The 26,887-nt window shown below is 56.1% G+C and overlaps 1 protein-coding gene across 5 annotated transcripts in view; it reads left to right on the forward strand.

Annotated features, from left to right (window-relative positions):
- The window catches only part of SCNN1B (sodium channel epithelial 1 subunit beta), a 51,005-nt gene that overhangs the window by 783 nt on the left and 23,335 nt on the right, over positions 1-26,887 (forward strand). For 2 of the 5 annotated variants that reach the window (XM_079780817.1, XM_079780820.1), the window contains exon 2: positions 16,618-16,761. The exons of 2 other annotated variants lie outside the window; for them this stretch is intronic. The gene's annotated coding sequence lies outside the window, so the exon portion shown is untranslated. Of the gene's footprint in view, positions 1-3,737; positions 3,952-16,617; positions 16,762-26,887 lie in introns of those variants that run through there. One more of the 5 variants, XM_079780818.1, reaches the window with a different exon arrangement.

Genomic DNA, 26,887 nt, shown 5'->3' on the forward strand with positions numbered 1-26,887 from the left:
TGTCCCAGCCTTCCTACCGACTGAGTGAGTCCACGAGGAATGCCTGGATTCCTCCTTTAGCTATAACCTGCCAGCCCCTGCCCCGAAGGGAACCGCTCCAGGACTTGGTGCATGAACTGCGCGGTGCATTCGGCGACTGGGCTCCCCCGCCCCGCTGTGGCTTCCGTGAGAGCTGTCCGTGTTGGTGCAAATGGAGCTCATTTCTCTCAACTGCTGCATAGGACCCCCTGGCCATGCGCCCTGATGGGCGTTTAGGTCACAAATCAGAGGGACTGGTTCCTATTTCAGCCTTTTGTATAAATTGGTGCCTCTGGGTTGAATACGAGTTCTTTGCTCCATGTCTAACTTCACAGGATCTGAATTTGGGGTTCAAAGTCTCCTCATCTCATTGAGCACACACACATGTATGCACACGTGCATAACACATTCATGTGTGTGCCCCTGGCCTACACACATACGCATGCACATGTTCATACACGTGTGCACTGCACATGCACAGGAGCATGTATGTGCACCTGTCTGGCTGTGGACAAGGACACCCCTCTAGCTGTGGTCCCCGCTGAGCCCAAAGACCTCAGACAGCCAGGCCACAAGCTCTGCCTGTCCAGGCCCCAGTGGGCAGAGTCCCCATAGGAATGGGCCCAGTTACCCCACTCTCCAATGGCAGACAGAGGAGCTGGGCACCATGGCCACAGACAGGAGTGTCCAGGGTCCTGCTGGTGTCCCACAGGCCTATCAGGTCTAGGCTGTGAGGACAGCCTGATGCCCTGGAGTGGGTGCCACGGCCATCCTGCTGGAATCAGAGATGCTTGGATCCCAACCCCAGCCCCGCCCTCCCCAGCTGGGCAGTCCCCTTCCCTGCCTCAGCCCAGCTTGCTCATCGGTGACGCGGGTGGTGACAAAGGAACTGTAGGGGGTCGTGGGAGGAAGCATGGGCGGCACTCGGCGAGCAGGAACTCTCGGCCGGGGCAGGGCAGGCCCAGCGATGGCCCCGGGTGGGGTGACGTGCAGAGCCACCCTGTGGGGCCTGGTCCACAGTGCCGTGCAGGCAGGGGATCCTGAGGGCTGAGTGGTCTGAGGGTGAGGTTTTGCTTGTGGGGAGCCCAGCCTGGCTCCATGCAGTCCAGAGCGTCAGGGCACCTGCCATAGGTCCGCGCTGAGCCGGGTCCGCCTGTGAGATGCAGGAGATGGTAGAGGTCTCCAAGGAGACCTGTGGGAAGCCTTTATGGGGCCTACGCTCCTTTAAAAATGTCCGCTTACTCCCAAGGTTTTAAAAAGTGGGAGATGGCACATAAAAGCCCGTATTTCTGGATCCTCTTGAGCAAAGAGAATCGGAAAAGCTGACAACTCCAGGCCTAACATGCGGCTTCCCCTGGGATGGGCAGGCGCCCTCCAGGGTGCCCTCGTCCCCACAGGCCCACCCCCCATTCTTAAAGAGCAGCACCGGCACCGAGTGAAAGCCAACACCCGGAGCCACCGCCAGCGCTGCACCCCGCTCTGGCACACGCGTGTTGTGTGGTCTGAGGCAAGTTACTTAGCATGTTTGTGACTCCACTTTCCTATATGTAAAATATGGGTAGTAAGTGGCCTGTCTCACAGGGTTACGTGAGGCACGGTGTAAGTCAGCGACCTCACCCTCCGCGAGCGGGGCCTGTGCTCGGGCCTCACTAAGTACTGACGCTGGCGCCGATGACGGCAGTGCTGGCTGCCCGATAATGTGTGCTCCAGATTGCACCCCTATAAACTGCTGTGGAAACACAAGCAAAGGAGGAAAGAAGGGAGGAGGAAGGAACACTTTGGGCTCCTTCTTCAAATCAGAGGCTCCAATCCTAGATACTTTTCTGCCCCAGGACAGGAAGAAGATACATTTCAAGGAAAGCTACAAAGAGGAGGGGACTTCTAAAGTGGGTTTTGAAGGGTGATTATGAGTTTCTCTGGAGCAGTAGAGTGAAAACGGCATTTGCACCCAGAAATAACAACCTTTACAAAGGCCTGGAGGCGTGGCCAGGCGACGCATGTTTAGGGGTGCCAAGCAGCCCAGTGCAGCTGTGAGCGTGTAGGGAGAGGCAGGAAGACGGGTCTGGGCAGACAGAGAGGGACTGAAATTATGATGGGCTTCTGGCAGGAAGAGGGAGGCACAGCCGGCTGGTGACACTCAGCGGTTGAGCGTCGGCCCATGAATCAGGAGGACACGGTTCAATTCCTGGTCAAGGGCACATGCCTGGGTTCGGGGCTCAGTGCCCATGTGGGGCGTGCAGGAGGCAGCCGATGGATGCTTCTCTCCCATCATTGATGTTTCTCTCTCTCTCTCGCCCTCTCCCTCCCTCTCTGAAATAAAAAGGGGTGCACATTTCTTGTGCACTTACTGGGTGCAGGTGCTCTTATAATCACCACCCCTGTAGTCCTCTCGTGCCCCGGGGAATCAGGGTTTGTGATCCCCAATTTCGAGTTAGACGAAGGCTCAGGGAGGATGAGTTGCTTACCCAAGAGCCCACACAGTGGGTCAGTGGCAGAGCTGGGGTCAGACCCCAGATCTGTGTGATTCTGAAGGCCGGGCCCCCTCTCTGAACCTGTTTTCTCAGTGTAAAGTGGAGACAGGACCCGTGAAACCTGCAGCGGTTGGCTGTGAGCACCGGATGAGCGGATGAAGCACACAGCCAAGCAGTCCCTGGCGCATCGCGTCGCTGTGGTTATTGTGATTGGAATGAGGCCCCTCGGCCTCTCACACCCCTGCCCAGCCTCAGACGGGGGAGGGGCGGGGCGTGGCCTGGGCCAGAGGGTCTCTGAGTGTGGCCCCTGGGTCAGCAGCCTCAGCGGCCGTCACCTGTCACCCGGAGTGTGTCAGACATGCCGGTCTCAGACGCGCCCTCGGCCTCGGAGTCAGAGGGGTGGGGGTGGCCTAGGTGGGCCTCGTGCTCCCTAACATTGTAGTCGCTGGCCTAGAGGAGGCCTTCAGATGAGCTCTCCCCGCACCCACCTCCCTAGAGGGGAGCTGGATGGGGAGAATTCTGTCCTCGGCAAAGCCCCCTGCTCCGGGGCTGCACGGGCCGTTTCATACGGAGGGGAGGTCACGGGCGGGGAGCCCGGGGGCCATGCTTCAGAAATTGCTCTCCTTCCTACGCTTGCAGCCCCCAGTTCGCCCATGTTGAGATTTCGAGGACTCACCACCCACAGAAAGCTTGTTACTGGGGCCGTCCGGCCTGGGGCGGTGGGGCAGTCTCTCCCCCCCTGACTCCCATGAGGCTGTGTCCAGCCTAGTCCTGGGCAGGGGGTGCGCCCAGGGCTCTGCACTGAGGACCACTGAGGAGGTCCCGGGTCCAGGGGAGGAGGCGCGTCCAGCTGGGGACAGTCGCAGCGGCCGAGGGCCTCCGGGGGAGCAGGCCCCTCCGAGCGCTGTCGGGAGCGAGGAGCCACACAGCCCCACGCGTGGGTGCGCGGTCAAAGTGGCTAGGTTTGCCGACATAAACATTAATATTTTCTGCACAGCCAAACCCAAACACCCATAGACCCGGGCCATCAAACGAACACAAACACTTGCCACTCGTCTGACAAAGCGTGAATGTCCTGGTAAAGAGCTCTGCAAACCTAAGGCCAACCACGCCGTCCAGAACAGAAGAAAACAGAGTGAGGACAGGGCTTGGCTGTTCAGTCAGAAAGGAGGACAAGCTGAAAACAAACAGGAAAACGAGAAATGCTCAGATCCCCATGGACGCTGTCTCCGCCGCCATCGCACAGGCCGGGCGGGGAGCACAGCCGGGCAACCTCGGGGCGTCCTCGGGACGCTGCCCTTCAACCTCTAGGGCCAAGCACAGCGTGCCAGGGCCAGGTGGCGCGCGTGAGAGCAAGCAATGACACGCTGTCCGCACATCCACCAGCACAGCCGACACTGGGCACAGCCGCGCGGGAGAAGGCGATGCGGCCCGCCAAGGAGAGCAGCCTCTGGAAGAACAGGTGTGAAGTCCTCTCCCAGCTGTGCTGTCTGCGTCTGCGTGTGTGTGTGTGTGTGTGTGCGCGCGCGCGTCTGCATCTGTGTGTGTGTGTCTGCGTGCGAGTGTGTGTGTCTGTGTCTGTGTGTGTGTCTGCGTGTGTGCGTGCGTGTGTGTGTCTGCGTCTGTGTGTGTCTGCGTCTGTGTGTGTGTGTGTCTGTGTGTGTGCATGTGTGTGTGTCTGCATCTGTGTGTGTGTCTGCATCTGTGTGTGTGTGTCTGTGTGTGTGTGTCTGCGTCTGTGTGTGTCTGCGTCTGTGTGTGTGTGTCTGTGTGTGTGTGTCTGTGTGTGTGCCTATGTGTGTGTGTGTGTCTGTGTGTGTGTCTGTGTGTGTGTGTGTGTGTGTCTGCGTCTGTGTGTGCGCTGAAAGAGGCATGTAATGTATACAGTTATGTGCGCACAGTAGAGCCTGGGGGACAGCCGGAAGCTGCTGAGAGTGGTTGACTTGGATCTTCAGTGAAAAGGAGGATTGCTTTTCACTGCACACAGTTGGGTGCCCTTTAGATGTTTTTCATCCATATGTTTATTGCATTATAGTTACATCATCCAGCCACACACATCTTTCGCTTTATTCAAAGCAATCATGAAGTTAGAGAGAAGATCACCACCCAAATTACATATTATGCTTTCAAATAAAAAAATGAATTAAATTTTTTAAAAGGAAGGCACGAAAGAACAAATATTTTGTGATGCCACTTACATGAGGGACCTAGACGAGGCAGATTCAGAGGAACAGTGGAATAGAGGTGACCAGGGGCTGGGGAAGGGGGCACCGGGGTTCGTGTTTAATGGGTGCGGCGTTTCATTGTGTCGGGAAGATGAAGAAGTTCTGGAGATGGATGGCGGTGATGGTTGCACGACAATGTGAATGTACTTAACACCCCTGAAAAGTACACTTAGAAATGGTTTAAGTGGTCAATGTTATGCTGTATACTTTGCCACAATGGAAACATTTAGGGACGACCGAAAAAAAGGAGGAGCTGTGATATCAGATCGTCTGGGTCTGGTCGTGGGCCCTGCCACTTCCCAGCTGTGTGTGCTTTAGAGCAGGCGTGAGCTGTTCTCTACGCCCGTCTTCCCGCTGCAGGTGGGGCTGCGAGAGCGCCGGTTCACGGGCGTCCGGCACGGGTTCCGTAACGTGGTCCGTGCGAACCGCTTGCTCTGCGTCCTGGGACTGTCCTAAGGTCGGTGAGGATAGGAGCGAGGCTCGAATAGCCACGGGACCAAATATTAAGACCAGCATACAGATGGGGTTTGTAAATGCATCTTCTGTATGTTTATGTCACTTTGTATTTGCAAAGTTAAAGCACTATGTGTTTCCATAATGTAAGTTACAACATGTCGTGTCAGGCAAAAATTTCTTGGCTGTTGGGAATACACAAAAGGTGCTGCAATTCTTAACCTGGAGCCTGCTATCCTACAGAGCGATTGGATCCTGGCTCTGTCACTTAGCTGTGTGACCGCAGGCAAATTACTTAACCTCTCTGTGCTTGTTTTTTCCCATCTGTAATCTTGAGATGATACAAATTCTCACCTCATTAGGGGTGTTTTAAACTGTGTCAAGTGCTTAGAACAGTGCCTGGCACACAGTAAGACCTGAGTAAATGTTTGTTAAATTAACTTGAAATAAGCCTGAAAGTCTTAGCCATTTTGTTTTCTGAAAAGGAATTTCTTTTTTACCGTAAGGAAAACAAGACATGGTCATGGGGCCGAGCTGAACCTGGAGGCGTTCCCTGGGGTGGCAGTGGTTTGGGGAGGCTGCAGTAGGTAAGGGGTGCCCGCTGATGGGGGCAGTAAGAGATGGAGGCTCTGAGGGGTCATGGACTTGTGAGTCATGTTGTTACAACTCACACAGTTACAGCTATAGAATGTGAATTCAGCTCCACTTACTCCCGTCCCCTGTGCCTCCCTAGCTGAGGATTTGGAGGCTGGGGCCTCAGGGCCCTGAATTGCAGACCCCAGGACCTTCAGGCAGCCTGGCTCGCTCCTGATGTTCAGGGCCTCACTGCCCAGCCAAGGTCTGGAGGGAGGGCTAAGGTCCAGCAGCCAGAGGCACCCTCCTTCAGGAGCTGCGTCCGATCCGGCTCCACCACGGGTCTGAGCCGGGGCCGGGCTCACCTCCCAAACAAGCTCCTCTCCCCCCAAGTTGATTCCTGAACTCTGCTGCGGCTCTCCCGCCCTGTCTGCTGTGGAATTTGTTGATTTTCCTGGCTGAAGGCACCACCCCTGACTTAGGAGGGCTCACCTTTCTCCTCGGTTTGCCTGGGAGCGGGAAGAATTTGGACAGAGGCTTTGGGGAAGCTGGTCAGTGAGAGAGGCCCCAGGGAACCTTCGGGGCCTGAGGCTATGGACCTGAAGTTCCTCTGAAGGACCGTTTTAGACATTGAGGGGGGCGAGGGGGTGACATGTTTAGGAGTGTGCTTGGCACAGGGCCAGTGCTCCCTCATGAAAGAAGGGGCCATGTATGAGGCCAGGGGGTCCCTGGGGAAACAATTCCGGTCCCCAAAGAACTCCTGCCAAGGTATAGGGGTTTTATTAGTAATCCCCGAATTCCATAATTTTCCTCCACAGGCGGTTTGCGTTAACAATTAAGAGTTTGGGAGTCAGACAGGCTGGAGTGGGAGCTCAGCTCTGTGTGACTGACAGGGATGCTGAACCTCTGAGCCCCAACTGGGGACTGGGGACAGAGCTGGTCCCTCCCTCGGGGGCCTGGTGAGGTGTCAGCAAGCTCAGTGCACCGCCCCTGAGCTCATGGCCGGCAGGTAACTGACGCCCAGTCCCTGGCCCCGCTCCTCACTGCTCTGATTAACTGCGGAACGTTCTTGCCGGCTGGGGGAAGGATGAGGGTGGGGCGTGGGAGGGAGGCCGGGCTGGAAAGACACAAACACCCCCACCGGTGGAGTTCGGGGCAGTCAGGGCCTGCGGGTTCCAGGGAGGGTGATGTCAGTCGAGTGGAGAGCGCCCTGGTGTGCACCTTGCGGCCTGTTCAAGCAGGAGCCCGTCCAACCCCTCGGACACCAGACGGCAGAGGGCACCCTGGCCACGGATGGCGGGGCATTAGGCACAGAAGGCAAAACCCGAGGGGCACAGGCACTCCCCGCAGTAGGGTTACTTAGGGAGTTTCCCGGAGGCTGCGGCACCAGTTCGCAGGACGGGAAAGTGCTGGAGGCGGGCTTTTCTCACTGCTGCGCTCACTGCTTCACTCTTGGTTGAATGAATGAGTGAGTGAATGAGTGAGTGAATGAATGAAGGATGGATGGATGGATGGATGGATGGATGAGCGCCAGCAGCGGGCTGGGCGCTGAGACACAGTGGTGAGCAGCCACAGCTCTCAGCGCCTCCCCTGAGACCCACTCTCCACCCCGTTCCGACTCCTGAACGCCCACTGGGCCCCTGGGGCCCGGCCCCGGTGGGGCGCTGTGTCCGGTTGAACCTCAGGGTCCAGTTGGCTGAAGGCCTCTCGGCCACAGCGCGTTCCTTCGAGGGGGCGTGGCCACTGCCTGTGGCCTTGTTCGATGCGTGTCCTCGGTTTCTCTCCGCGTCTGATACGGCTCCTCAAATAAATGCTGGCGGGCCGCGGCTTTCTCGCCCGCAGTAATAATAACAATGACCATCAGTGTCGTTTACGGTAGGCGGCCTGGCAGGCAGATGTGCTGCTTCACGGGATTCTTCCTGCAGTCGGGAAGGTTGGCTACAGACACTCTCCAGCTCACACGCGGAGAAACCGCGCTGTCCCGTGGTCTCTGTGCCCCTCCGACAGTCCCGTGGAACAGCTGCATTGTCTGCGTTTTGCAGATGGAGACGGGCGCAGAGAGGTTAAGCAGCTTGCCTCGGCACCCATTCTAACCCAAGCAGTCTGACCGGAGCACTCTGCTCCCGCCACGCACTGCCGGTGTCATCTGAAAGGGGACCGTGAAGAGGAGTGGGGAGTTTCGCTCTGTGACCGGCTCTCAGGGCCTGGGCTCCCCTGGAAGGTGTCAGCGGTCACTCCCTCAGATGTGCCGAGTCGTGTGTGGGTGAAGATCCTAATCGCACAGGCCAGGCCAGAGCCCAGCTTGCATGTGGCTGTGGGCAGAGCCCCTCACCTTCCGAGACCAGATTCCCAGCCCCACATCTCCCTGAGGCCTGGGAGCGGGCGTCCACAGAGCCTGGGCCGCGGCTGGGTCCCGAGGCTGGCAGGAAATGGAGGCTGAGCCGAAAGCAGGAGTCAAAGGAGAAACACACCACCCTTCCCTTCCTTGTCTCTGATCCACACCTGTCACTCGCGTTTAAACAGGAAGGTTTATTTAACAAACTCCAAGGCAGGGGAACCCCTCTGGAGGTCAGGGCACAGGGAGCCCACTGAGCCAACGCTAATGGAGTCCTTACTATAGAACAGGCATGGTTATCTCATTTAATCTGCACAATCACCCTATCAAGTAGGTACATGATCGGCATCATCATCATCACCCTCACCACCACCACCATCACCTTCATCACCATCACCACCACCACCATCATCACCTTCTTCACCATCATTACCATCATCATCACCATCACCTTCATCACCATCATCACCTTCATCACCATCATCACCCTCACCGTCATCATCACTATTATCCCCATCATCACTATCAGCATCACTATCACCATCACCATCATCCCTGTCATCCCATCATTCCCAGACCCACGGTCCAACCAGCAGATGGGAAAACAGACCGGGAAACATGGCACCGCCATCCCCTAAGAGTTTGGGCTCTAAAGTCTGAAAGACCCAGATTTGATTCTTAGTTCTGACACTTTCTGGCTGTGTGGGCGAGTGACAACATCTCTGAACCTCAGAGCCCTTGTCTGTAAAATGGGGCTGATCACAGTTCCTGCCTCAGAGGGTGACGATGAGGGTCACATGAGCAGGTGCATATAAAGCCCTGGGCCTGGCTCAAATCCTAAAAGCAAAACCAACACAAGGGAGCAGTCTGGCAAGGGGAGCAGCAGTTAAGGGGGCGCTCAGAGCTTTTGGTTGGAGCTGCCGGCAGCTCTGAATGTTGAGGGGCCGGTGCTGCGCAGCCAGCGTGAGAACAGCACTGAGGGCCAGCACAGGGCGACGTGGCAGCAGGCCTGGAGAGACCACTCAGGGCCCTTCTATCTTCCTAAGAAGCCAGAGTGCGGAGGGATGAGAAGGCAGCTCTCGCCTGGGACAGGGCTAAGGACTCAGAGCTGGAGCTGTGATCCGTCCGGTCTGGCTGCAGTTCAGGCAAGCGAGCAGGGTCTGGATGCCACTCCAGACGCAGAGAGCCTCGCTGCCCAAGGCTTGTCCTTGAGAAGGTTGTGCCTGGGCATTGGGTGACCGGGGATGGTGATGGGTCACAGATTGTCCTTGACATCGATTATTGAGAGACAATATGGCAACGTGGTTATAAGAGCAGATCCTGGAGTCAGACAGATGTGGGTTCAATTCTGCTCTGCTGTGCGACTGGGCAAATCACCTGACCCCTCTGTGCCTCGGTTTCCTCCTCTAAAATATGGGCATTCAATAATGCACGGGGGGTATCCTAGCCTCCCTCTTGGCGAGTGCCCGTGAGAAGGAAACTGATGCAGGCACAGCTCTAAGCGTAGTGTCCGCCAGGTAGTTACCCGGTCGCTGCATGGTAAGGGTCAGGGACATCACCAGGCGGGGAGCTGGGGCTCAGAGTGCTCCCTGAAATCCCGCCAGGGCGGTGGAGGATTGGGGGCCCACACTGGAGTCTTTGGCCCAGAGCCAGATCCAGGACCTGTTAACGTGACTTTCCATAATCACGTGCTTCCCAAGTTCCGGAGACTGTGAGGGGAGGTGGTGCCGGCAAACGCCAGGAAGGAAGAGGGCTCAGTGCGGGCTTCCATCCCCCGGTTCCTGCCCAGAGGGCAGCGGCCGACAGCCCCAAGGCCAAGTTCAGTCCACCAGCTGTTTCTGTGCAGCCTGTGAGCTAAGAATGTTTCTTCCATGGTTGGTAAAAAACAAGAGGAAAGTAATGTTTCATGATACATGCAAATGACATGAAGTTCAAAATTCAGTGTTATGGAAACGCAACCACGCCCCATCACTTAATATTAGCTGGGGCCCCCCCGCCCCGCTTTTGAACTGCTGTGACCATGTGACCCACAGGCCTACGCCATCACTGCGCGGCCCTTCACCGAAAGGTTTGCTCCAGCACGTGGCTCCCAGGCCCTGCTGCCTGTCGGAAGACCGGGAGCTTTTGAAAGCTTGATGCTCAGGTGATGCCCCAGACCAAGTAAGTCAGACTCTCCGGGGTGCAGCCAGGTCCACTACACCGCTGAGTTTGGGAACCCCTGTCCCAGCCCCTACTGTGCGCCTCCTGCCACTCCTGGGAGGGCTGCCCCACGCTCAGAAAGCTTGCCAGAGCTTAGGCACCTTTTCCGCCCCGGCCTGTGGGCAGCGTAGCCGGCTGCCCCCAGGGGCCTTATTTCCAAGTAGCAGCAGCTGCTGGATCTGCCGTGGCTTCATCCTTTCACATCACCTGCTTGGCCCCTGGAAGCGTTTGAGTCTGAGAGTCCTGACTTGATGGTGAGGATGTGCCCAGCATATCTCAGACTCTAACACGCACACGCGTCCCCGCGGTCTAGGTTCCGATTCAGGAGGGCGAGCTGCTAGACGGTGTGGCCTGGTGCCTGGCAGTGAAGCTGTGGGCCTGGATGAGTCTCCCGGGGGCTGTGAAAACGCAGTTTCTGATTCCGGGGGCCTGGGGGGAACTAGGACTAGCCTTTCAGCAAGCCCCCCGCTGCCACCACGGCAGCCGGACGCGGGGAAGTACGGCTCTGGGCTGGGCAGCGTGCGCTTGGCCCTCGGCCTCACACCTGGGGTGGGACTGGGAGGCCCACCGCGGGGTCTTCATTCCTTGCACCTCAGACGCCCGGCTGTTGCCGAGGGAAGCAGGTCTTTCTTGGTTTCTTGGTGTCAGCTGTCTGTCTGTCCAGTCCAAGCAGCCTCCTCGAGCTCAGAGCCACAGTTCACAGACAAACGCAGAGTCCTGTCCGGGCCCGCATAGCTCTGCCCGCCCCCACAGGTCCTGGTCCTCGCGTCCTCCCAAGAGGCGTCCCCAGCGGAGGTCTCCCCTTAGATACCACGGGGCCCTGCTCCAGCAGATCTGAGCCCAGAGGGGGGTGTGGGCCAGCCAGGCCTGCAGCCACAGCCAGGAGGGAGAGGCCGCCCCTGAGGGAAGAGAGCTGCGGTGCTGGGCTGCGGGAGCTCCGGGGGGCCTCGCGGGGGTCGGGCTGGCCCAGCGCCACCCGCCACAACAGCCTAGAACAAGAATGACCTCCCAGGCCAGGACCGGTTTCCTGGAGTCCTTGAACCTGAGAGGGCTGGCAGCTGGATCTGGATGGGTGAGCTGGAGTTGATCAGAGATTGTGACTTATTTAATTCTCTTCCTGGGCCTTCGGGGCAAGGACTGGCTGCCTCACCGGCTCTTCCTTGGCTCAGAAGCCCCTGCCCCTTCCATCCCAGGCAGCCCACGTGGCAGGACTGGGTGGCAGGCGCACGGGGAGGCCTGGCAGCCTATGCGAGCCCTGGCTCTCCACCCGCCACGGTGACCTTGGGCGGCAGGGTCGGTGGGGGCACCACGGTGACCTTGGGCGGCAGGGTCGGTGGGGCACCACGGTGACCTTGGGCGGCAGGGTCGGGGGGCACCACGGTGACCTTGGGCGGCAGGGTCGGTGGGGCACCACGGTGACCTTGGGCCGCAGGGTCGGTGGGGGCACCACGGTGACCTTGGGCCGCAGTGTCGGTGGGCCACCACGGTGACCTTGGGCGGCAGGGTCGGTGGGGCACCACGGTGACCTTGGGCGGCAGGGTCGGTGGGGCACCACGGTGACCTTGGGCGGCAGGGTCGGGGGGCACCACGGTGACCTTGGGCGGCAGGGTCGGTAGGGCACCACGGTGACCTTGGGCGGCAGGGTCGGGGGGCACCACGGTGACCTTGGGCGGCAGGGTCGGGGGGCACCACGGTGACCTTGGGCGGCAGGGTCGGTGGGGCACCATGGTGACCTTGGGCGGCAGGGTCGGTGGGCCACCACGGTGACCTTGGGCGGCAGGGTCGGTGGGGCACCACGGTGACCTAGGGCGGCAGGGTCGGTGGGGCACCACGGTGACCTTGGGCAGAGGCTCCTGAACTCATCATATCGCCTGTCCTTTCACCACTTCTCTGAGGTCTGACCCTGAGGACAGCTCAGCCCCCAGCGGCGGGGCCAGCACTGACGGGGCCACATGTAGCCGCGGCTCCTGTGCTGACAGAGAAGTTCTGCTGCTGGGTGCTCTGGGTGCCCTGGGTCCTCTGGGTGCTCTGGGTGCCCTGGGTGCCCTGGGTGCCCTGGGTGCTCTGGGTGCTCTGGGTGCTCTGGGTGCCCTGGGTGCTCTGGGTGCTCTGGGTGCTCTGGGTCCTCTGGGTGCTCTGAGTGCCCTGGGTGCCCTGGGTGCCCTGGGTGCCCTGGGTGCTCTGGGTGCCCTGGGTGCTCTGGGTGCCCTGGGTGCCCTGGGTCCTCTGGGTGCTCTGGGTGCCCTGGGTCCTCTGGGTGCTCTGGGTGCCCTGGGTGCTCTGGGTGCTCTGGGTGCCCTGGGTCCTCTGGGTGCTCTGGGTGCCCTGGGTCCTCTGGGTGCTCTGGGTGCCCTGGGTGCTCTGGGTGCTCTGGGTGCCCTGGGTCCTCTGGGTGCTCTGGGTGCCCTGGGTGCTCTGGCTCCTCTGGGTCCTCTGGGTGCCCTGGGTGCTCTGGGTGCCCTGGGTGCTCTGGGTGCTCTGGGTCCTCTGGGTGCTCTGGGTGCCCTGGGTGCTCTGGGTGCCCTGGGTCCTCTGGGTGCTCTGGGTGCCCTGGGTGCTCTGGGTGCTCTGGGTCCTCTGGGTGCTCTGGGTGTCCTGGGTCCTCTGGGTGCTCTGGGTGCTCTGGGTGCTCTGGGTGCCCTGGGTGCTCTGGGTGCCCTGGGTGCTCTGGGTGCTCTGGGTGCCCTGGGTGCTCTGGGTGCCCTGGGTCCTCTGGGTGCTCTGGGTGCCCTGGGTCCTCTGGGTGCTCTGGGTGCTCTGGGTGCTCTGGGTGCCCTGGGTGCCCTGGGTGCTCTGGCTCCTCTGGGTGCTCTGGGTGCCCTGGGTGCTCTGGGTGCTCTGGGTGCCCTGAGTGCCCTGGGTGCTCTGGGTGCTCTGGGTGCCCTGGGTGCCCTGGGTGCTCTGGGTGCCCTGGGTGCCCTGGGTCCTCTGGGTGCCCTGGGTGCCCTGGGTGCTCTGGGTGCCCTGGGTCCTCTGGGTGCCCTGGGTGCCCTGGGTGCTCTGGGTGCCCTGGGTGCTCTGGGTGCTCTGGGTGCTCTGGCTCCTCTGGGTGCTCTGGGTGCCCTGGGTGCTCTGGGTGCCCTGGGTGCCCTGGCTCCTCTGGGTGCCCTGGGTGCTCTGGGTGCTCTGGGTGCTCTGGGTGCCCTGGGTGCCCTGGGTGCTCTGGGTGCCCTGGGTGCTCTGGGTGCCCTGGATGCCCTGGGTGCCCTGGGTGCTCTGGGTGCCCTGGGTGCCCTGGGTGCTCTGGGTGCCCTGGGTGCTCTGGGTGCCCTGGGTGCTCTGGGTGCCCTGGGTCCTCTGGGTCCTCTGGGTGCCCTGGGTGCTCTGGGTGTTCTGGGTGCCCTGGGTGCTCTGGGTGCCCTGGGTGCTCTGGGTGCCCTGGGTGCCCTGGGTGCCCTGGGTGCTCTGGGTGTTCTGGGTGCCCTGGGTGCCCTGGGTGCCCTGGGTGCTCTGGGTGCCCTGGGTGCCCTGGGTGCCCTGGGTGCTCTGGGTGCCCTGGGTGCTCTGGGTGCCCTGGGTGCTCTGGGTGCTCTGGGTGCTCTGGGTGCCCTGGGTGCCCTGGGTGCTCTGGGTGCCCTGGGTGCTCTGGGTGCTCTGGGTGCCCTGGGTGCTCTGGGTTACTGCTGGGGTGCCCTGGGGTGCTATAGGGTGCTGTCGGATTGCTCCTGAATGCTGCTGAGGTGCTCTGGTGTGCTGTAGGATTTGGGGTGCTCCTGGGACGAGAAGCCAGCACACATCATGGGGAGTTTAAAGTCTGGTGGAGGGACAGGCAGGAAACATGAATACGTCAGATGGTCTCTGATGGAGTTGGTTCTCCAGCGAAAATAAGTGGGGCGATGGGCTAGGGTGCTCGGGGGCCTGGGGGCCAGGGTGGGCCCCTCAGAGAGACGGCCTTGGAGCTGGGGCTTGAAAGAAGCAGTCAGCTCCATGAAGACCGACGTGCCGGGCCTCAGTGCTGCCCGTGCAGCAGACTCTGTGCTGAAGTTTCAAAATATATGCACAGCCCGGCCAGCGGGGCTCAGTGGCTGAGCGTTAACGACCTATGAACCAGGAGTTCAGGGTTTGATTCCCAGTCAGGCACATGCCCTGGTTTCGGGCTCATCCCCAGTAGGGGGCGTGCAGGAGGCAGCCAATCAAATATTCTTTCTCATCATTGATGTTTCTATCTCTCTCCCCCCCTTTCCTCTTTGAAATCAATGAACACATTTTTAAAAGATCTCTAGTTTAAAATATATATATATAGACACCAAACCCAACTCAACCTGCAGAGTCAGAGCAGCTGTGCGCAAGGCCCAATGTGTGCGCGCACGCATGTGTCCATGTGTGCATGAGTGTGTGTGTGTGTGTGTGTGTGTGATCCTGGGGCACAGCCTGGAGCTTGGCAGGGGCTGGGGATCAGTGGTCCAGGGGCCACTGCTCCACGTGGGAATAGCAAGAAGCGATTTTGGAAACTGGAGGAGCAGAGGGGAGGGGCGGGGCAGGAGGGCGTGGCCAGGCCCTCTAAGCAGTGGGAAGGAGTTTGGGTTTTACTCCAAGTGTGGTGGGAAGCTGTTGCTGGACTCATTGCAAGAAAATGCAAGGTCTTCTGGACAAAAAATTTTGAACTCTCACTCTTTGTCTAAGGCAAATCCTATATAATAAAATCCCAGCAACCAAAATGGTGGGATGACCAGAACGACCAGAGACCAGAACACCACTGGCCCCGCCCCCCAGGGAGCAGTTAGGGGCGATCAGGCAGGCAGGCAGAGGTGGTTAGGGACGATTAGGCAGGCAGGCAAGTGGTTAGGGGTGATCAGGCAGGCAGGAGAATGGTTAGGGGCGATCAGGCAGTCAGGTGATTGGCTAGTAGCAATCAGGCAGGCAGGCAAGCAGTTAGGAGCCAGCGGTCCCGGATTGTGAGAGGGATGTCTGACTGCCGGTTTAGGCCTGATCCCGCAGGCCTGAAAGGTCCCGGGTTGCGAGAGGGTGCAGGCCGGGCTGAGGGGACCTCTTCCCCTCTGCCTCCCTCTCCCCCCATCCCCAGTGCATGAATTCCGTGCACCAGGCCTCTAGTAATAATAATAATAGGTTTAAGATGCCATGTATTATTGCCTTTAATCTGGTAATGGGGAAGGACTTGCAAGGTGGGCAGGTAAATATGGAGTGTGTTTCTATAGAAGGGCAGGGAATCCGTTGGTCGGGAGGGGAGAATAGACTCACCCCCGAGCAGAAATCATTCTGCGGGGTCTGGGGGCTTACTGACCGCCTGGCCTCGTAATCTAGACGTGGGATGGAGGCCCCCAGCCTCGGCTCTCCTCACCCCCGGCTCACCCTCGTGCCTCCTGGTTCCTGCTCTAATTACAGCTTTTATTAGTCAGTCAGGCTGCTATGACAAAATACCCCTACTGGCGGCTTAAACAACACAAACTTTCCTCACCGTTCTGGAGGCTGAGCGTCCAAGGTCCAGGCGCCTCCTGAGGCCTCGGTGGCTGCAGCCGCCGCCTCTGGCTGTGTCCTCACAGGTCTCTCCTGCGAGAGGGCGCCCCCGGTGTCTCTCTGGGTGTCCACATGTCCCCTCCTGTGAGCAGGCCGGGCAGGTCGGATTAGGGCCACCCTGTTGGCCCCGTTTAACTTTAGCATCTCTTTAAGGACCCTAAAGTGCAGTCAATTCTGAGGTCCTGGGGGTTAGGGCTTCAACGTATGAATTTGGGGGACACAATTGAGCTCCAAGTGGCAGGTGGATGGAAGGAGAGCAGGTGCCCCCCACCCCTACACACAGAGCAGGGATCGTATTTGGAATGTTTATGTAAAAGGCACTTCCACCAGGAAAGGTTCCCAAACATAATCAACCCTCGAAACCACACCTAGGCTACCGCTGCATGTCAACCCTGCCCCACCGGCCCTGAAGGCCCGGCGTACTTACTGAACACCTACTGTGTGCAAGTTCCAAACTCAAGCATTGGGAAATCCAGGGACCTCCCCACCCAGTAGCACGGATTAGAGAAGGATATAAATAGCCATGATCTGTGACAGAGGGAAGTAAACTAGAAGGAGTTGGTCCACAGGGTGAGGGTGAGGGCGGGGGGAGGAGGAGGATGACGAGGTGACTTCCATTCGGGGAGCGGGGACTGGAAATGAAGTAGGTACTGCTTTCCCCTAACTGGACAGATGGGGAAACCAGGGCACAGAGAGGGTAAGTCGATTCCTCGGTCACACAGTGAGTGACGGCTGGGATTTAAACCCACGCTCTTAAGCACTACCCTGTTTTCAAGGGGAATGAGGGGAATAAATGGAGACATGCAAGTTGGGGCCACACTGGACGGCATCTTGAAAGCCAGCTAAGGGCTCGTCCTTTATTCTGCAGACACAGGGCGCCCTTGAAAGCGTCTGACAGAGTGTGACCGGGCCAGCGGGGCCTGGAAAAGTGCCAGCCGTGCGGGGCTCGAAGCTTTCCTTCCTGAGCTGGGAAACTCCCTGCCAGCACCGTCCTCCCGAGGCCGCCTCGCAGGTGAGTGCACGCCCAGCGGCCACCTGCACTGTTCAGCCCTTCCCCCACAAGGACGACACCAGCACCCCAGCCACGCCAGCGCTTTGCGGGCATTAGCCCCTTTCAGCCCTCCCTGAAAATGCAGGCCCGGGGTCGGGGGGGGGGGGGGTCACAGATGAGCCCTTGTGATGGTCTGAGACTCCACTCACCTCTGACTCTGAAGCTCACATTGTGAATAATAACAGAATCATTCGTGTTTCCTGGTGGCAAATAGAGACGCCATAGAGCTGGACCTATTGCATGAGCCTCCAAATTTTACCAGGGTGACCTTATTCTTCTGACTCTCGTCAGGACGCGGCCTTTTCTTCCCAGTGGGGTAACCACCTCCATCCTCCACCCCCACTCCCCGCCCACTGGCCTGTTCCAGGCCTGGCAGACACTTTCCCCTTCAAGTTGCCTCCAGCCTTAGCAGGGAGGGAGGGAGGGAGCACATGAAACTGGCCACATTCCTCCCCACCAGCTGTCAACACACCACCCACCCTGGGCAAGTGGCCGCTTGCATGCAGGGGAGGGGAGGGCCGTGCTCGCCGTTGGCACCCCCAAGTTGTCTGCCCATTAGGATGCATCGGGCCTGGGGGGCGAGCTGTCTCCCCACGTGAACGTAATTGTACATTATAAAGCCCGGAGCAGCCGCGTCCCGGCAACAAGGAAGCAAACGCGGATTCAAGACTCTGTCAACAAGGTTTGGAGACAGGAGCCACCCAGGAAACGCGCGTTCCGAGGCTGCCGCCTCCGCGGGAAGCCGCCCCGGGCTCGCCCCGCGCCCGGGAGCGAAGGAAGGGTCTGCCTGCCTCCATGGGGAGCACTGGCGAGCTGGAGAGGCCCAGGCCGCGTTCCCCAGCTGACTTGGACCCCCGCTCTGTGAGGCTTTTGAACATTTTATAACAGTAACGAGTTTTTGGAAAACTTGCAAATGCTAGAACCCAGGCTGAAGAGTCCTCTGCCCTGAACTCCGAAAGCTCCTGTGGACACTTGATCCCAACCCACCCAGCACCGCCCGCCCTTCCCCTAAAGTCGCAGCTAAAGGCTAAGGTCCCTACACTCATCTTTTAATTGAATTAATTGGGGTGACATTGGTTAATACAATTATATCGGTTTCAGGTGCCTAACAACCATCTTCCCTGACAATCCATTTTCCCATAATGCTATAATCTCACTTTTTTCCGTGTTGATATAAAAAATAACTTTCTCCTTTATTACTTTTTAATCACACAAGCAATATCTGTGCATTGTAGAAAATTACAAACCACAGATAAACAGCCATAGGTCCTTCCCCGCCGAGATCACCGGTATAACCATCTGGTTAAACAGCCATAGGTCCTTCCCCGCCGAGATCACCAGTATAACCATCTGGTTAAACAGCCATAGGTCCTTCCCCGCCGAGATCACCGGTGTAACCATCTGGTTAAACAGCCATAGGTCCTACCCCACCGAGATCACCGGTGTAACCATCTGTTTAGCCCCGTGCAGACTGTTCTTCCTCTGCACATAAACCCAGTTTTTTAAACAGAAGCAGTTAAGCGCCCTTCTCAGCTCCGGGGGTGTCAGACGTGCCCTGGCATCCTGCCGCCCTGTCGCCGGGGGTCCGCGCAGAGAAGGCAGCGGCGGGGGTTTCATCGGCACGAGGTGTGGTCACCTTTCAGACCTGCGTGTGGCACTGGCCACCCGTCGGACAAGGAGCACGCTGCCTCCTGACAGGACGGCTCCTCCCAGGCGTAGCCCGTTGGCCAGAGGCCAGATGGGTGCTGCTTCCTCTTTAAAAGGCCATCCCGGCGTCAGGGGTTTTTCCGGCCGCCTGGCCACACCCGATGTCCTGGAGGTTAGGGGCTGTGGGCTGGGTGGCAGGGGCTGTGGGCTGGGTGGCAGGTCCTGTGTCAGACGCCTCCTGGGATGGAGGCTGATGTAATCTCAGGCTGGTAGTAGGAAAACCTACAGAACGGGTTTTGTAAGGACACAGCCTGGCACAGCGCTGGGGGCCCCGGGGTCCACACAGCGGTCGCCCTTGCGCCGCGGGTGGCGAGGTATGTATCTAACCTGGTGCGTGAAGGAGACGGGAGGACCTCGGCCAAATCTGTCTCCCCGAGCAGAGCAGCGTGGCACGCGCAGAAGGTTTTCAGATGGTGCGCTGACAAACGCCTTTCATCTCGCGAGTAATGGTGCTGTATCAGAAAACACACGTAATTGGTAACCTCGAACCTGTGATTTTGTGGACAGTGTTGCTTCGGACAAAGCTCAAGCAGGTCTTTAAGTAAAAACAAGAGTGAGTCAACACAAAGGAAGGGATTGAGTCACGGAGAGTGTAATTGGTACCCAGCTGCAGCCCAAATCAAGAAGGCAGCGCCCACGGGGTGTCTTTGGGCGCCCAGAGTTAGCCCCTGAGCGCACAAGGCCGGTGCCGCCGTCAGCGCCAGCCTCGACCTGCCCTCGGGGCCACAGGCCCCTCCAGCGGCAGCTCCTGGGCCTGCGCCTGGCAGTGGGAGCTGGGTCAAGGGTCCAGAAGGAACTGGGATCAAGCAGCCAGCGCAGGTGCGTGACCTGAGTTCCCAAAACCGGGCGCGGGGCCAGGCCGGCACTCCTGCAACCTTGTGGCAAACGCCTCTGAACTGTGGGCCTCGGTTCACCCCCTGCACCATAACTTGAGCATTAATTTTTGAAGTGAGACTTTTTTTAATTGGTGTTTTTAGAGAGAGGGGGAGGGGGAGAAAGAGAGAAACACCGATGTGAAAGCGAAACAGCCATCAGCTGCCCCCTGGACACCCCCTAAGGGGTGGAGCCCGCAACCGGGCGTGAGGCCGTGTCTCCAGCAGGAGCCCCGGTCCGCCGAGAGTGCTGACTGAGCCGGCCCTCCCAGGCGCCTGCTTTTTGCGTGGTGCCCGAGGGGCGAGGGTGCGGGGTGCGCTGAGCTCCCGGCTGTACATGCTGATCTGCCCTGTCTTTTCTCCCCCTAAACACACACCCCGGCATCATCCTCCTCCTCTAATCAGCTCTAATAAGGCCTTGGAAGGAGCCGCTTTCCTCACCGCCTCCCTCCGTCCCACGGGTTTGGCTTTATGCTGAGCACTGCCTTGGCGAGCACGTGCAGGCGGCTCTGTGGCTACACTGCAGGCTTCCCGACGCCCACCAGAGCACGTGCGAGAGGGCGGGGTCTCACCTCGACGGGTGGCCGGGAGCCAGGGGGCCTGCTGTCTATTTCCACATCCCCCCCTGACTCACTGAGACCCTGGGTAAGTCCCGCTGTGTGCTCTGTGAAATGGGCATACCTGCCGCCTGGACGTAAGGAAGGGCAGGGAGACGGGGAGGACGCTGGGCGGAGACCGCATGTCTTTGGGCAGCGCACGCGTCAGCCCGGTAGAAAGTAGTCACCAGAGACTTTCCTGAAGGGCGAGAGCAAGGTGGCGGTCAGTGCTACACAGGGGAACCCTTTTCAAATAGCGAAGTCATTTCATGGCATTACCAAAAGTGGTTTAGACCGCAAACCTACTTCACAGGCACAGCGCCGCTTGGTATTCGGAGTGTCACTCAGGACAAGGCTGAATTTTTTAAAGCAGAAAAGTGAGTCGAGGTGATGGTTTCTGTTAAGTAAATAATGATACAGTGCTATGGGGATGCAGCAAGAACCGTGAAGGCGGCATGCCGATCGCTGATGTTCGGAAACGTTGAATTAGCAGGTGCTGGGAGGGAAATGACATAAGCTCACAGGGACTGAAGGGCAAACCCATTTTAAAGACTTCTCTCTGTTTACTGCAGACCCACAGGCACAGGAGGTCTGGTGCCCCCCCCCCCGCCACCCCCCCACCCCCGAGAGGGCCAGGGAGCTTAGTGTCGGCTTTGCAGGCCACGAGTGTCTCTGTCACGCCACAGTCCTCCCTTACACCCCTTCGCACAGGGGATAAAAGGAGATGGAAAAAATAAAAGAAAATAATTTTGGAAAATAAATCCATAAAAAGCAGGCCTCGGGCTGCATGTCGAGCGGAACGTTGCAGGCCCGGGCAGTAAGGGAAGCAGTTTGCTGAGCGTAATAGCGGCTCGTGCCCCAAATACAGGAAAACAGCCCGAGTGGGCCCGTTTATTAATGACCTTTATTTATCGGTAACACTCATGTTTTCCTTTCTCAGCATTATTTTGAGCTCATAGACGTTTTATGCGTGTAATGTTGCAATTTATTGCAGGTTTTTTAAGACGCTCAGATCGCCCCACCGTCGGCAGGAAGAGCCCCTTCAGGGGCCCTTTGAGTGGCCAGGCGTGCCTGTGCCCCCCCCCCCCCCCCCCCTGCCGTGATCACAGCCCCGGTTCCTCTTGTACATCCCGCACCAAGAGGCACAGCCACTTTCTAAGAAGCCCTGGGTGCTTTTGGTCAGGAATGGCATACAGAGGCCAAAATCTGGGTGCCCACAATGCACATATTTGCCTTTATCAACGGAAATGATGTCCAGGACACGCCTCGGCCCCTGGAGAGATCCCGGCCTGTCTCCTGATGTCGTCCTGCAGTCGGAACAGCGAGCACCAGCTGGGCTCCGCCTGGCGGGGTGCGCACGGACAGCCTTCCTGTTCTAGCGCTGCCCTAGCACACGCAGAAACGTGAACAACTTTTTTTAAAAATATATTTTATTGATTTTTACAGAGAGGAAGGGAGAGGAATAGAGAGTTAGAAACATCGATGAGAGAGAAACATCGATCAGCTGCCTCCTGCACACCCCCCACTGGGGATGTGCCCACAACCAAGGTACATGCCCTTGACCGGAATCGAACCTGGGACCCGTCAGTCCGCAGGCCGACGCTCTATCCACTGAGCCAAACCGGTTAGGGCCGTGAACAACTTTTTTTTTTTTTTTATTGAGGTATTATATGTGTACATATCTTACCATTACCCCCCCCTCGACCCCACACCCACACTTGCCCTCACCCCCCAGAGTTTTGCGTCCATTGTTTATGCTTATATGCATGCATACAAGTCCTTCGTTTGATTTCTTATCTCCCCCACCTCTCCCTAACTTTCCCCCTGTAATTTGAAAGTCTGTTTGTTGCTTTACTGTCTCTGTATCTATCTTTTTGCGTGAACAACTTTTTAATCACCAGAGTCACATCCATTTTCCAGTGAACCTTCAATTAACTATAAAATCCAGCTACCCACACACTTATTCCCTGATAACCTTGGATAATTGAGGTTTTAGTGCAGCAGTAAGTACAGGGGATTTTAATGAAAGCACCTAACCTATGATTGACAAGGTTCGCTGGGTCATATGTCCATATACACCAACACGGGGTGAAAAACGAGCAGAGTGGGCTGCGTGTGAAAAGACGGGGAACGGGAGACGAGGGGTGACGGGCGCGCAGGCTCCGGCTCGGGCAGCTGCTGCGCAGCCCCAGGGGAATGTCGCCACAGGGGACAGTCCTCAGGTCATCCTGATTTTTCAAAAGAGGAAGAAAATCTAGATTTCTTTTTTTTAATGTGAAATCTCAACTTCAAAATGGCAATGGATTTAAGTATTTGGTTAAAACCTTATTCAGATATAACTTATATACAATAAAATACCTCCATTTTAGGCATAGTATTTGATGAGTTTTTACAAATATATGCACCCAATTAAACCTCTCACTCAGTATGTAGAATATTTTCATCACCTCCAAAAGCCTCCTTTATGTATCTCTCTAGTCAACCCACTGCTCACAGGCCCAGGCCCTCACTGGCTGTCGCCTGTCCCTGTACATGAGAATGTCTTTTCCTGGGCTTCGTAGAAATGGAATCACATAGCAGGAATTCCTTTGTGCCCAGCTTCCATCACTCAGCAGTGATTTGTTAATGCCGTCCACATTGTGTATGTTCCAATATTCGGTTCCTTTTCATTGCTAGAGTTTTCCATGGTCTGGATATGCCCCAGTTTGTTTATTTATTCACTCATTGGTTGACATTTGGCTTGTTTTTAGTTTGAGGTTATTAATGAATAAGGCTGCTATAAATGTATACATAAAAGTCTTTGTTTGAGCATATTTTTAGTTCTCCGGGGTAAATAAAAGTAGAATTGCTAGGTCATATGATAAGCGTCCTTTTAACTTTATGAGAAACTGCCAAACTGTTTTCCAAAGTGACTGTACCATTTTGCGCTCCAGCCAGTCACGTCGGAGAGTTCCGATTGCTCCACGTGCTCGCCAGCCCGGGCGCTGTCACGCCTGGGGGTGGGAGGTGGCCTCTCCGTGTGCTCTGGATTTGCATTTCCCCAATGAGTAATGAGTGAAGCATCTTTTCATGTGCTCATGGGCCATTCATACATCCTCTTCTGCCTGTCTTTTCAAACCTGTTGCCCATTTTTGTTGGGCCTCTTGCTTTCTTATTGAGTTCTCGGGAGTCTTTATGTATTCTTCACACAGACTCTTTTTCAGACATGTTATTACAAATATTTTCTCTCAGTGGCTTTCTCTTTCATTTTCTTAACAGTGTCTTTTGAAGGTAAGATTTTATTTTAACTAAGTACACCTTATAGGTTTTTTCCTTTTCTGATTCGTGGTTTGGTGACCCTCCTTAAACAGCGCTGCCCACGTGACATGCACGATTTCCCCTGTCCTCCCCCTGCGTGGCCCACAGCGTAAGCTCTTGTGTTTCAGTCTCTGATCTATTTTAAGTTAATGTTTGTACATAGTGTGGGGGAGGGGTTGAAATTCACCTTTTCCTCCTCGGACATCCATTTGTTTCAGCATCTGGTTGAAAAGACTGTCCTTCCTACATTAAATTACCTTGGCGCCTAGTTCTGGACCCTGTTCCCATTCCATTGGTCAATAGGTCTATCATTACACCGATATCGCACTGTTCTGATTATTACACCTTATAGTAAGTCTTGATTCAGATGGTATATGTCTTTCAACTTCGTTCTTCTTTTCCAAAGTGGTTTTTTTTTTTTCTATTTCAGTTATTTTGCTTTTCCATATGAATTTAAGAATCAGCTTATTGATGTCTGCTAAAAGTCTGCTGGGATTTGATTAAGATACAATTAACTCTAGAGGTTAATTTGGGGTTAACTGACATGTTAACAATATTGAGTCTGCTGACCCATGAACGTGGTGTATCTTGCCATTTAATTAGGTTTTCTTTAATATAAGTAATTTTAAAAAATAACCACTAAGGGTGACAAGACAATTACAGGAAAGAATAGTCTTGGTGTTAGGACAAGTGGCTAGCCGCATGCAAAATAATGAAGGTGAACCCCTACCTCACACCACATACAAAAATTACTTCAAACTGGACCAAAGGCCTAAATATAAAAGCTAAAATCTTAAAACTCTTAGAATAGATAGTAGGAATAAGTCTTTATGACCTTGGATTAGGCAATGGATTCTTAAAATAATGTCAACGCTCAAGCAACAAAAGAAACGTAGACAAATTGGTTTTCATCAAATTTAGAAAGTTTTGTGCTTCCAAGGACACAGTCAGGAAGGTGAAGAGATAACCCACAGAACAGAACATCTTTGCAAATCCTGCATCTGATAAGGAACGTATATGGAAAATATAAATAACTCTTAGAACTTAGCAATAGAGAAGACAAATAGACCAATTAAAATACATGAGCAAAGGATCTGAATGCACATTTCTCCAAAGATTTATTGGCCCTTTAATGACTATATTGGCCAATAACACATGAAAAGATGGTCAACAACATGAGTCATCAGAAAAAAGCAAATAAAACACAGAATAAGCGCCACGTCACACCCACTAGGATGGCTACCGTAACCTTTTCAATGGCCACTGGCAAAGTCGGAAGAAGATGTGGGGGAACTGGAACCCTCACGCACTGCAGCGGGAGCTCCTCGAAAGGTTAGACAGAGAGAGCTTACCATCTGACCCAGGGCATGTCCACTCCGGGGCATATGCCCAAGAGAAGTGAAAACATGTCCCCACCAAAACGTGTACACATATGTTTATAGTAGCATAACAGCCAACTTCCATTACTTGATGAATGGATAAGTCAAATGTGTCATATCCATAATGGGGAATATTATTTGACAATTTAAAAAACGCTGCTACAGGTTACAACATGGATGAGCCTAGGAAACATTATGAGAAGTGGAAGAAACCAGCACAAAGGGCTACATGATGTATGGTTGTATTCATATGAAATGTCCGGAATAGGTAAATCTCCAGAAACAGAAAATAGATTAGTGGTTGCCGGGGTTGGGGAGGGTGGAGGGAGGGACAGGAAGGGAGGGATAGAGTTTCTTTTGGGGGAAGATAAAAATGGTTTAACACTTATTGTGGTGATGGTTGAACAATTCTGTGGATATACTAAAATCCACTGAATTCCACACTTTAAATGGGTGAATTCTATGCTGTGTGAATTATATTTCAATAAAGCTGTTATTTTACAAAGGGATTTTTTTTAAATCCTCATTCGAGGATATGTTTTTACTGAGTTTTAGAGAGAGGAAGGGGAGAAGGAAACATTGCTGTGAGAGGGGAACGTTGATCGGCTGCCTCTCGTAGATGCCGCACCGGGAATGGGACCCACGGCCCTTTTGGCGCACAGGACACGCTCCAACGAGCTGAGCCACCAGCCGGGGCAAAGGGGGGTTAATACGGGAGGGGGACTTGTGCAAAGCCAGTGCAGCTCCTGGCTCAGAACTGACCTGATGGACAGCACTCTGAGCCTGTGGGCAGAATAGCCAGTGACACCGGCCGAGGGCAGGCTCAGGGCCTTTGTCTCTGACGCGAGTGCACGTGTTCTCTTAGACACGGGCGCACACACCGTCTACTGTTTCTGAACTTGCTGCCCCGCGCGCGCGGCCCGGATGGAGGCAGCCCTCTGGGACGGTTAGGGACTCCATCCCCACTGAGCTGCTTTGGGTGGGTTTAAGCTGTAAACAGATTTAAACAGCTCTGCACACAAGCTGTGTATACACTCCAAACACAGACCAGCCATCACCTGGGAGGTGAAGTCTGCACTGTTTGTAGCATTTATTGATTCTTACTTAGCTACTCTCCCAGGGGCCAAACCAGGCTCAGGAGGCAAGCCCGCCGCTGCCAGCTTCTATTTGCCTGTCCTTGTCGCCGTCTTTGCTGTCTGCTCTACTATTGCTTACTGAATAGGGTCTTGTTTTCTACATAAGTGTATCTCGTCATAAACAGAAGATCCCATTTACAGTAAAAATAAACCCAAGGAAAACAGCGTGTTGTTCATTCTAACCGGATGCTGTTGCCTGATGAGCTGTGAGCCTGAGGCTCCTGGTTAAGCGGGGCCATCAGCGGGGCTTGACGGGTGCAGACGGACGGACAGAGTGGCTTCGTGAAAGCGGAGGAGTGGGCCTCCGAGGAGCCTGCGGGGAGAAGCTGTCACAGGGCTGAAAGGGGGAATTTCTTTTTCCTTGAGATTCTAATGGTTGCAAATGACAGGCACCCAATGTGGATCAGCAAAAGCCAGAAAGAAAATGTATTGGTTCCCATAGCTGATGGAACGGCTGGATCCAGGTGTTTAAATGATGTCAGAAATCTCTCTCCATCTTGTGGCTCCTGTGTGTTCGCTTTGTTCTAGCCCAGTGGTCGGCAAACTCATTAGTCCACAGAGCCAAATATCAACAGTACGATTGACATTTCTTTTGAGAGCCAAATTTTTTTAACTTAAACTTCTTCTAACGCCACTTCTTCAAAATAGACTCACCCAGGCCATGGTATTTTGTGGAAGAGCCACACTCAAGGGGCCAAAGAGCCGCATGTGGCTTGCGAGCCGCAGTTTGCCGACCACAGTTCTAGAGTAGTCTTCCCCCCTTGGGGTGCCAAGTACCACCGACTTAATCATCTTAGCTGGGAGGGAGTCTCTTCCGCAGTAATTCCAGCATCAAGTAACAGAACTGCGTCCCGGGGTCCGACCTGGGGTGGAGGTCAATCTGGCCACTCACCCTTTGGCTGGGGGGGGAGGGAGGGGTGCAGTTCACCTGCAGGGACGGCCGAGCAAGGGGAGAGGATGCTGGAGCAGGCACCGGGCTGCCCACCGCAGTGCCCGAGCGTCAGGAGGGCGAGGGGCGTTTCGGCCAGGGAGTCGGACCGCTTCATGAAGGGGGCGGCCTGCAGCGGGCGGGGCTCGGGCTGGGCCGGGGTGCTCCTGCC

This window comes from Cnephaeus nilssonii (genome assembly GCF_951640355.1).
Source record: "Cnephaeus nilssonii genome assembly, chromosome: 2".
NCBI classification, from domain to species: domain Eukaryota; kingdom Metazoa; phylum Chordata; class Mammalia; order Chiroptera; family Vespertilionidae; genus Cnephaeus; species Cnephaeus nilssonii.